Raw genomic sequence first — 10,943 nt, forward strand, 5'->3', positions numbered from 1 at the left:
GTAGGAATAGGAGCAGTAGGCTACCCTGGAGTCTGTGGATGCTCCCCTTTTGTGGTGCCCTGTGATTATTGTATGGAAGATGTTTCTGGGACAGAGGAAACCCTGGGTGTGTGCCATCGGGCAGCCTATGTTCCTGCCCCAAGGCTTGGAACTTTTGTTTGTCTGTAGAAAGAAATAAAGTCACTGGAGCTGGAAAAGCTTCTCCAGTATTTGGTAGCATGTTATTAGTATCATGGGTAGAATTAGTCTAGATGAACATTTCTCCAAATATAATTTGTTACTTTCTAAGGTGGATCTATACACATACCTGTGTTTTTCCTTCATTCCCATAGGCAATTTGAGATCAGTTCACTGAAAATGCTATCTGTTCTTCGTAGTGGGAAATGAAAAGGAACTGAGTTTTCCGCATCACTCTGAGATTTGCATTTGAATAATAGGTGTCACATACTTTGGTCCCCATTTCTTTTAAGTGTGAAGCTAAATGCTAGTGACTTCACTAAGTGTTTGGAAGCAAGATGTTAATATCATAATTATCTTTTTCCTTAACGAGATAATACTGAGCAGCAGCTTTAGAAAAAAAAATTCTGAATAAGATGCTGAGAATGAAAGAAAGATGAATTGGCTGGCTTTCCTTTCTCTTGGTAGGTCCCAGGTTAAAGAGATGGGGACGTACCCATGTGGCATTGCTTGGAAACTTAGGTTACCCTTCCTGTATACCCTAAACCACTCTCTCTGAACTGCATTAGAGCTAAAGTCTGAGGAGGCTCTGTTTCCAGCAACCGTTGGCTTCTTTAGGCATAGAACCCTCAGGAAGTCACTGTAGAATTTCTGGAGAATTGCAGTTTCTCCACCATCCCTCCATGCAGTTCTACTTGCAATTTCAGGAGTTTTCAAGACCACTCTCACTTCTGAAACCAAATGTATATTCAGAGATTCCCCAAGACCCGTACGGAGACCCCTATTGAGAGATCCCTATTGTTCAGGCTTGATAATTCACTAGAAGGACCTTGTAGAACTCAGAAAAGCTGTTCTATTCATGGCTACTGTATTAGTCCAGTTTCACACTGCTGTAAAGATGCTACCTACAACTGGGTAATATATGAAGGAAAAAGGTTTAATTGACTCACAGTTCTGCAGGATGGGGAGACCTCAGGAAACTTACAATCATGGTGAAAGGCAAAGGAGAAGCAAGACATCTCTTCTCATGGTGGCAGGAGAGAGAAAGAGCACAGGGGAAACTGCCACTTTTATTTATTTTTATTATTACTTTTTTTTTTTGAGATGGAGCTTTGTTCTTGCTGCTCAGGCTGGAGTGCATTGGTGCGATCTCAGCTCACTGCAACTTCTGCCTCCTGGATTCAAGTGATTCTCCAGCCTCAGCCTTTTGAGTAACGGAGATTCCAGGCACCCACCTCTGGGGTTTCATCACGTTGGCTACGCTGGTCTCAAACTCCTGACCTCAGGTGATCCACCAGTCTCAGCCTCCCAAAGTGCTGGGATTATAGGTGTGAGCAACCATGCCTGGCAGAAACTGCCACTTTTAAACCATCAGATCTCATGAGACCTCCTTCACTATCATGAAAATAGCATGAGGGAAACCACCCCTGTGATCCAATCACATCCTGCCAGGTCCCTCCCTCAACACATGAAGATTACAATTCAAAATGAGGTTCGGGTGGGGACACAGAGCCAAACCATGTCAATTACTATTTATTATAGCAAAAAGATGCAGATTATAATTGAAAAGGAAAGAGGAACATAGGGCAGGGTTCAGTGGACAAGGCATGGAGCTTCCACTTTGGCTCTCCCAGTGGAATTGTGTTGGATAGTGTCTATCTATTTCAACAACGTGTGGCAATGCACATAGAGTACTGCTAGCCATACAAGCATACCTGGTTTTTGCTGTACAGAGTTTATTGCATTGTTGACTCCTGCATGGCCTCACTTAGGCTCCAGCCCCGTCAGAGGTTGAGCTAATATCGCATGAACCAAGGCTCCCCACTCTAGGTCATACTGTAAACTTAGACTATTTGGCATGGCCCAAGTCCCCCAGATAAGCAAGGATACTCTTATCAGGAAAGCATTCCAAGGGCTTAAGGGTTACCTCTCAGGATCTGAGGGCAAAGACCAAACCTCAATCTGGACAAGATGAATCCTTCACTGCACACCACTTTGCCCTTCTTCAACACACATATGCAGTTTAAGATTCTGACACAGATTTAAGTGAGGCGGCCACACATATCAAGTCTAGGTACAACTTATCCCTCTCCCCTTGGTTTTCTGAAGCTTGCAGTTATTGGTGGCACTCTGTATGTAGGTAGGATCCTGCCAGAATTAAGAAATGGGCAAACGGTTGTCATGCCACCACCCTTTTGTACTCAGGGCTGCCCTCACCACACCATAAAACGTAGCCTAATAATTAGGTAATTTTGTTTAAGGGACTATTTATAAGTATTATTTTTCTGATTCTTTAACCAAATTTAGCACTGGATAACAACATCCTCACCCTTTAAAGAAAGTGCATATTGCTAGTATCTATTAGAGGAGTAAATTCCTCTAAGTATGCAAGCTCTCTCATCCCTAAAAACTACAGAAGGCTTTCTTGGGAATTATTAAGAAACAAAATGACTTCTTTCCTTTAGTTTACCTTATGCACCCATCCATAAGAAGGTTTGCGAGAGTGAAATTTAATCAATGTTCTCATTTTCTTACAACATTTCCAACAAATTTTTTGTTAGAATGTTTTCAGTTAACATCAAAAGTTCACATCTCTCCATATTTCATCTCCCACTTGGGTGAGATACACTCAGCTTAGGAATCAGACACTGAAATACTTTTGGAACTAGGTGAGTAATATAAATCTGTGCAGTGGTACAAGTATGTGGCAATTGATATTACTGGAAAGTGTCGCAAGGTGTAGATTTGCCAGCCTGTCTAGAACATTCATATTCAGACTTTAAAAATATTTTTCAGGTAACCAGGTGCAGTGGTGCATGCCTATATTCCCTGCTACTCAGGAGGCTGAGATGGGAGGATTGCTTGAGGCTAAGAGGTAGGGGCTGCAGTGCATTATAATTGCACCTATGAATAGCTACTACACTACAGCCTGGGCAACACAGTGAGAACCCCATCTCTGATAAAAGCAGAGAAAAATATTTTGCAGGCAAATAAAACACATCTTTTGACATGGCCCACGCAACAGCATTTTAGGACTCTTCACTAAAGAGATACATGAGCAGATGATCAAATATTAGTAGGAAAGCAGATAGAGCTTAACATTTGGCTCAACATTTCAACTATTTCAACATTTCAACTATTTTCATAATTATGTATAGCCTGAGGTTGGCTATACAGATTCAGTTTTCCACTTTCCCTAAGAAATGCAAAAACAAAAGCTAAACAATAAATGTCTCAAATATTGGGTGGAGAAATTAAAAAGAATTCTCTTTGTTATCCTATTTGTCTTTATTGTTTATGGCATGAACTTGTAACACTGGTGATTGTACTTGGCTTGGAAGGGAGAAGTTAGTGAAAACTTTTGATTTAAAAGCACCTGAGCTGCTCTGTAATAGATATAATAGAAATATATATTTTAAAGTTGCAGGAAGTAAATAATATCTAATATTTAAATTCTAGATGGTAGGATTTATGCAGTAAGATTTTTGTCATTTCCTGTCTAATTTAAGGTTGCACCAAGGATATATGGTCTGTAAGGCATATTTATGGAAAGCAAATCTGTAATTATTGTATTGGGATTAAAGTCCAATTTCCTGCATTTCCAGCACATAGTAGTCATCAATAAATTATTGCTGAATGAATGAATGAATGAATGCTTGAGATTCCTTCTCAGTGCCAAGTGTACCAGGCTCCAATAATGTGAAAAAAAGATAAATGATTGATAATAAACAATGACCACCTTCTTTTCATCTTACGAAAAATAAGGAGCAGAAAGGCCAATGTTTGAAGGGAAATTTTTTTCTTGATAAAATTCCAAGTACTTGAACTTTTCTCATGCTGACCTTCCCAGTGAGATTTTAGATCCAAAGGGTTTCAGTAAAGAATTGGCGTAAGCACTCACAAGTTTGGGTGCTTATCTAAACTGAAATTAATCTCTGAACTTTCTGAGGTTTTCTGACTTCTAAAGAAAGCTGAGAAAGCCAGAGAGGGCAGAGAAATCACAGAGAAAAACGGAGAAGGGTGATCATAGGAAAAGCTACAGAGGCCAGAGAGATCACAAGGGCTGAGAGAGCAGAGGAGGGCAGAGAAAGGGTTAGGCAATAGAGAAGAGGGATAACAGAGGAGCAGAGGTAGCTTGGAGCAAGCCAGGGAAGCCAGAGCAATCACAGAAGAGATGCTGAGGGCAGAGAGAGCACTAAGAAAACAGTTGAGTGGGGAGATTAGAGAGGAGCAGGGGATGAAATTGTGGACAGAGCAATCAGTGCAGAGGAGGAGGGGGGCAAGAAACATGCACTCAAGAAGGGCTAGACTGCAAACTCCGACTGTTTGTCATGCCTCTTATTTTAATGGTGATCATTTGAAACCTGGAAAAGATTTTTCCTCTTCTTCCCTTTCCTTTGTTTTTCTCCCCTTCACCCTTGTCTCATCTCTTGTGTGAGAAGAGGACGAGAGGAGAGGAGAGGAGAGTAAGGAAGTGATTTGAATATTTCCTAGATATTTTGCAGTTTGATTATCAATATGTCATGCTAAATGAATGCAAGTCTTAAAAGATGAAAGTGACCTGACGTAGGATATAAGCTGTGTTTCTTCCTTCTGAAAATTCATCTTTCTTCTTAAAGGAAGAAACTACTATATTTGGTGAAAAGAAAAACATGCATTTTAAAAAGAAAGAAGTAAAATGTTAGTAATAACACAGCAAAATCAGGTTTTGTTTAAGAATACTACTGTTTCCTGGACAGACTCCCTTTATCACACAATGAAAGAACAGCTTGAATGAATTACATCAATTTATTGCAGTGTGTTGCAGACCACTTATGCATGACACAGTGCCTAGAGTCACAGTTTTAGCTGATCTCCTTGGAGTCCATACCTCTTCTCAATTCAACCCCATCCTTTACAGATGAGGAGACAGACACCTAGAGAAATTGGCATACTGTCTCTAGGCCATGCACCTACTTAATAGGAAAGCTTTAAAGTTCATCTGTACTAAAAAAAATTCTGATAAGACGTGTGACTTCATTTTCTCAGGTTCTGAATCATAATTTATCTACAGGCCACGTAGACTGTAATTGAAATGAAAAGTAAAGCAAGGCCGGGCGCGGTGGCTCAAGCCTGTAATCCCAGCACTTTGGGAGGCCGAGGCGGGTGGATCACGAGGTCAAGAGATCGAGACCATCCTGGTCAACATGGTGAAACCCCGTCTTTACTAATAATACAAAAAAAATTAGCTGGGCGTGGTGGCACGTGCCTGTAATCCCAGCTATTCAGGAGGCTGAGGCAGGAGAATTGCCTGAACCCAGGAGGCGGAGGTTGCGGTGAGCGGAGATCGTGCCATTGCACTCCAGCCTGGGTAACAAGAGCGAAACTCCGTCTCAAAAAGAAAGAAAGAAAGGAAGAAAGCAGTTATTTTGTCCCCACCATCAAAATAAGTCCTTGGCCTGGCTTCTGAGTACTTTTGGTGGTATGTTGCCTAGTTCCATTGTAACATGTTGATAAGAGCAGGCTCTCTTATTTTCCCCAAACAGCTCTCACAGATACACACTAACCCAATCCATCTGGGTTTGTGGTTTTCAGTTATTGTAAATGTGTAATGTTTATTCAGGAGTAGGGTGGGGTGGGGGAAGAGTCAAGCTGGAGAGTCAATAAATAATCCCTCTCTGTCACCAACATAAAAACATGCAACTAAGAACATAACAGGTAGAGTCAGTTTTCTTTATATTTAAAATACAATATAGAATTTTACCATTATCAAAGTCTCATTTTCTCCAACTGCCTTACTACAGAACAAGTAACCGAAATAGTACAGCTTTTCCTCTTACTAACTTCTCATACTATCTGGGTAAGAACATGCTACTCTCAAAACTTAGTAACTAATTTGCCTATTTCAGACCTTAGGCCTGAGTTTAAAACATGGAAACTTTTAACATTACTTCTAACTTCCAGCAGCAACTGGATTACAACAACTTCTCAAACCTCGGCATTGTTCTACTCATCAAAACAAAGTCCTTTGATTCATTTCAAGAATCTTATCTAATGACTGCATTGTGCTATTTATTTTTTTCAAGAATAATTTTAATACTGATACTTTATTTACCAGTAATTACTGGTTTTTGTATCTTCTTTACCAGTAGTCATCTACTGGAGTAGAGGAATACAAAAAAAATTAGGAGATACTTACTTTTTTCAAGGATCATTTTGGGATATAAGGTATATTGACATGAACTCTTGTTCTTATTTACAATGACTTATGTGCATCTGTCCCTTTTACTTTTTTTTCTTTTTCTTTTTTCTTTTCTTTTCTTTTTTTTTTTTTTTTTTTTTTTTTTGAGACAGAGTCTTGCTCTGTCACCCAGGCTGGAGTGCAATGGCATGATCTTGGCTCATTGAAACCTCTGTCCCCTGGGTTCAAGCGATTCTCCTGCCTTAGCCTCCCAAGTAGCTGGGACTACAGGTATACACTACCATGCCTGGCTAATTTTTGTATTTTTAGTACAGACATGGTTTTACCATGTTGGTCAGGCTGGTCTCAAACTCCTGACCTTGTGATCTGCCTGCCTATGCCTTGGAAAATGCTAAGATTACAGGCGTGAACCACCGCGCCTGGGTGGTTCTGTCCACCTTTTCAGATGGTAAGCTCTTTAAGGTTAGAGGGTTTGACTTCTCCTCATAGCCCATGATACGGTCTTCATAACCCAGTAATTGTGATTTCTTCACTGATAGGTCTCTGCTAAGCCTCTAGAATCTTGAGCAGTGTGTCTGACTTGCTCACTAGTTGATGTGGGCAAGCCAGCTTGACTTCCCTTAGTCATTGGTTCCATCATCATTTTCCTTCTTCCTCCTGCATTTTTCAGAGTTGATCCTATTGTCTAGTGTCTTTGATGTTCCCATGCCTAGTGGTTTGGTCTTTTACTTGTAGAAAATAACACCTATGTGACTTCATGAACTTTCTGTGAGGATCAAATGAAATGCTGAGCACATTTAGGAAGTAAATGTGGAAATTTTTACAACTAGATGTGGTTTTTACAGAACCGATTACTTTAGAGTGAAAGTAGAGAATATGGGTAATTTACCTGGGAAACGGTATAAATATATTATTCATGCATTTGGTATGTATGTAGAAATATCAGTAATTCTATAACATTTAATAACAATTAGAAACAAATTTTTATCAGAGCAACTATCACTAGTAATAATCATGAAAAACAACAGGTAATAGAAAAGCAGTTTTGTTTTATTGCTCCATAGATCAGAAATGTGCAATTAGATGCAAGTACTTAGAAGTGTATGAAGCACAGTCGTAAGCACACACAGTTATCCTCATAGGCTCAGTAAATACTGTCAGGCAGGAATGTGAACTCTGGGAAGAGATTGACTAGGTATAAAACTGGCTCTTCTTCTACCAGCTGAGGGATCCCTCCTCCCTCTTATTCATTGTCTGTAAGATGGAGATGATGGAAATATGCGTACTTACTTTTTTGGGTTGTTATGACAAGTAAGATTTACTATCTATAAAGTACTTAGCATACTGAAACACGATACAATTGTTAGATGGAATTATTCTATTACAACAAATATCTGAATTAAAGATGAGAAGTATAAGGAGAGATTTGTTAAAGTATACAAAATTACAGTTTGATAGAGTAAGTTCAGTGTTCTATACCACTATAGGATGACTCTAGTTAACAGTAACATATTATATGGTTTCAAATAGCAAGAAGAAGGATATTGAAGTTTCCCAAGACAAACTATAAAAGTTTGAGATGATGGATATGCCAATTACCCTGATTTGATCACTATACATTACATGTATCAAAACATCAATGTGTTTGGTGAATATGTACAGATATTATTTGTCAATTAAAAAATAAAATTAAAGGAAGATGTGAAATATAGCCAGGCATACCAATTTTTGTTCTTTAAGGCATTTAACGTCAAGTTGTTCTTGACTTCTAATTCTGACTGAGGTTTCCTGGTGAAGACCTTAGATTCAGCTGAGGAGGGTACAGAGCAACAAATGGTAGATGAATTCAAATGCTGGATGAGAGGAAGTCAAACTGGAAAGCCTACTATCGCCAAATGGTCAAGGACACAGGCATTGGGTAAGTTCTGGGTCTTCATTCCAGCTCTGCCAGTGACCAGCTGTACGTACTACATCTCCCAGGAGGGAAAGCTGCATTGTGGTTGTGTTGTGATAGTGCATGAATAGCATTGAGCTCAGCACATGGCAGAAGGGCGTGCTGTGTGGATGTTAGTTTCTGTTCAGTTTGCCAACTACACATGATTCTGTTTTGTTTCAACTATCCGGCTTTGCTTTACTGACTTGGAAGAAACAGCAGATTTCTATTCCCTTTTGCAAATCTTTTAGCACTTAAACATTGTCATTCACATAGTTGTTACATCGATGACAAAGCAAGCCTGAGCCCTGCTTGAGCAAGGTCTGTTCCTGGGGAAATCGCCTGTCTGTTTCCACTCTGCCTCATCTGCCATATTTTAGTTGTTAATTGGAGATGGAAATGTTTCCAAGTTTTCTTCTTCCCTAGGTATTGATCTTTTGGGTGAACATAAACCTTAACCCCTTAAGCTTTATCACCATGCTTTCTCTACCTTATCAATTCTAATGGATTTAGCATGCTTTATCGGTATTTAGATCTTGATTTTCTTTCTACTTCATTCTCCTTTAAAGCAATCTGTCTAGTTGAAAACCTCTTGTTAGAAGAGATTATATGATTGTTTTTTGGTTTTATAATCTGTTTGAAGAAGTGGCTGCACACTTGAGGATTTAAAATGATGTCTCAACAGGAAATAGCTTCTCTGTTGAAAACCTGATTTCTCACAGGGCTGCTTATTTTTTCTTTGTATAAAAAAATTTTCGGATTCGATCACGTTGCTGCCAGGACACTTCATTTTATTTAAATGCAACAACACAAACATCACTAATCTGGTTTCCCCAAATTCATTTGCGTACTCCCTGTCAACAATGGTTTTATCAGCCATCAAAATCTAATTGAAATGGCAGTGCAGCATGTAGTCATCCAATAATTATAAAAAAGCACACTGAAAATTCAGATGCATTTGAACAAAAGCCATCAAAGGAACATAAACAGGAGAAAAGGTAATTAAAGAGCTTTTTCTCCTCAGCTTTCCACATTGCAGGTTTATTTAAATGCAGCTCTAGCAGGAGACCAGAGGTGGATTGATGGGCCAAATTTGTTTGCTGATGCTATTCTGAAATGTGTTCCATAAAAATTGTGGTCAAGAAATTTAAGAAGCACGACAGTCATGGCACCCAGAAGCCTGCTTTGCTTCCCTCTCTGAGAACTTCTGTGGTAACGTGCACGTGTGACAGTTAATAGGTGACAAAGAGCCTTGCCCTTTATCACCTGGGCACCAGATCTTTAGAGGCTTGGGCAAACCGAACAGCCCTGTTCTTGACTATAAAATTCTGATGTTGTAAGTGTGCTCAGCATAGCCTGCAAATCTCCACTTGGGGTTTTCACGTTGTGGAGAAAAGGAAGCTGCCCAACTATCAGAGGCTGTAATGTGTGAATGCAAGCAGTTTAGCAATAAGAGATTCAAACTTTTGAAAGAGAGGTAACAAAGCCTTAAGAATAAGCCCTGGTCATGAATGTATATATAGTCCTGGGGCTGGTTGGCATAGCAACTATTTCTGAGAACCCTGGTGCTGCTTAAGTAAACAGCTAAAGCACAGAGCAAGCCTCAGCTAAACTGGGTCCATCTGTAGTATCAGCATGTGAGGATCAGAACAGGAACATTTTCTCCAGCGAATCAATGATATTTTGGTATCTCTTCCTAATAACTATTGTTCTCAGCACTTCATGGCAAGCCTCCCATCCTTTCTGGTTTTCCATATGGCAGTTTTGCTGAACAATCCCAACGTAGGTAAATCTAACTAAGTTGGTTTTGGAGCAACTGAGAAGGGTCTAAGCTCAGTGACTTTCATTTGTTATTTGCCAATAATTTCCCAGGAAGGAAAATTGATGATTCAATAGCAACTCATTGGGATGATTCAATGAATATGATACCTGTTGGGGTTTTCATTTCAAAGTTCAGCACACTGGGTAATGACAAACGTTTTGGAATCTGACCAACTTGGCCATGGTGTCTGTTTCCGCCATGAAAAGTGTTGTGACATCAGTTGTATTACTGATCCATCCGGGCATGTAACTGACCCTTTCTGCAATTTTTCTTTCATATGTAGAATAAGCATAGTGATAGCTACCTCATGGGTATTTGACAATTGACTAACATAATGTATTTAAAATGCTACGCACGTACACTACTCAAGAAATGGCAATGCTAACATACCCTGTTGAGTTCCTATACCATGGCTATTTTAGAAGTGGATGCATTCAATGTCCAGCATTTTCCATATGATTCAGCAGTAAATTCTAACTTGTCTAAATCCAGTATGGTGGTCTAAGTTCCCTCACCCATGACTGACCTAGGTGGACATGTAGCCTAGTTTCGGCTGCTGAGATAAGAGGGGAGGTCTTCGCACACAGAATAGTGCTAAGAGATCAGATGCACTTGGAGTAGGATAGTAAGAGGCTCCTGGGAGTTTTAAGGCAACAGAGTGTCCAAGAAAATACAGTGTGAGAGTTTTCCTGCACTTGCAAATGGACCCTCTAAATACCCGAGATTTGTGGGTAATGATCAGAAATTTCTGTCTGGGCTGTGCTTCATTATATGTGATACTCTCCTGAAAGTGGACTATGCAGGCTATAGCATTTCAAATGTACAAAACA

Source organism: Callithrix jacchus, chromosome 1, assembly GCF_049354715.1.
Source record: "Callithrix jacchus isolate 240 chromosome 1, calJac240_pri, whole genome shotgun sequence".
In the NCBI taxonomy this organism is placed as follows: Eukaryota; Metazoa; Chordata; class Mammalia; order Primates; family Cebidae; genus Callithrix; species Callithrix jacchus.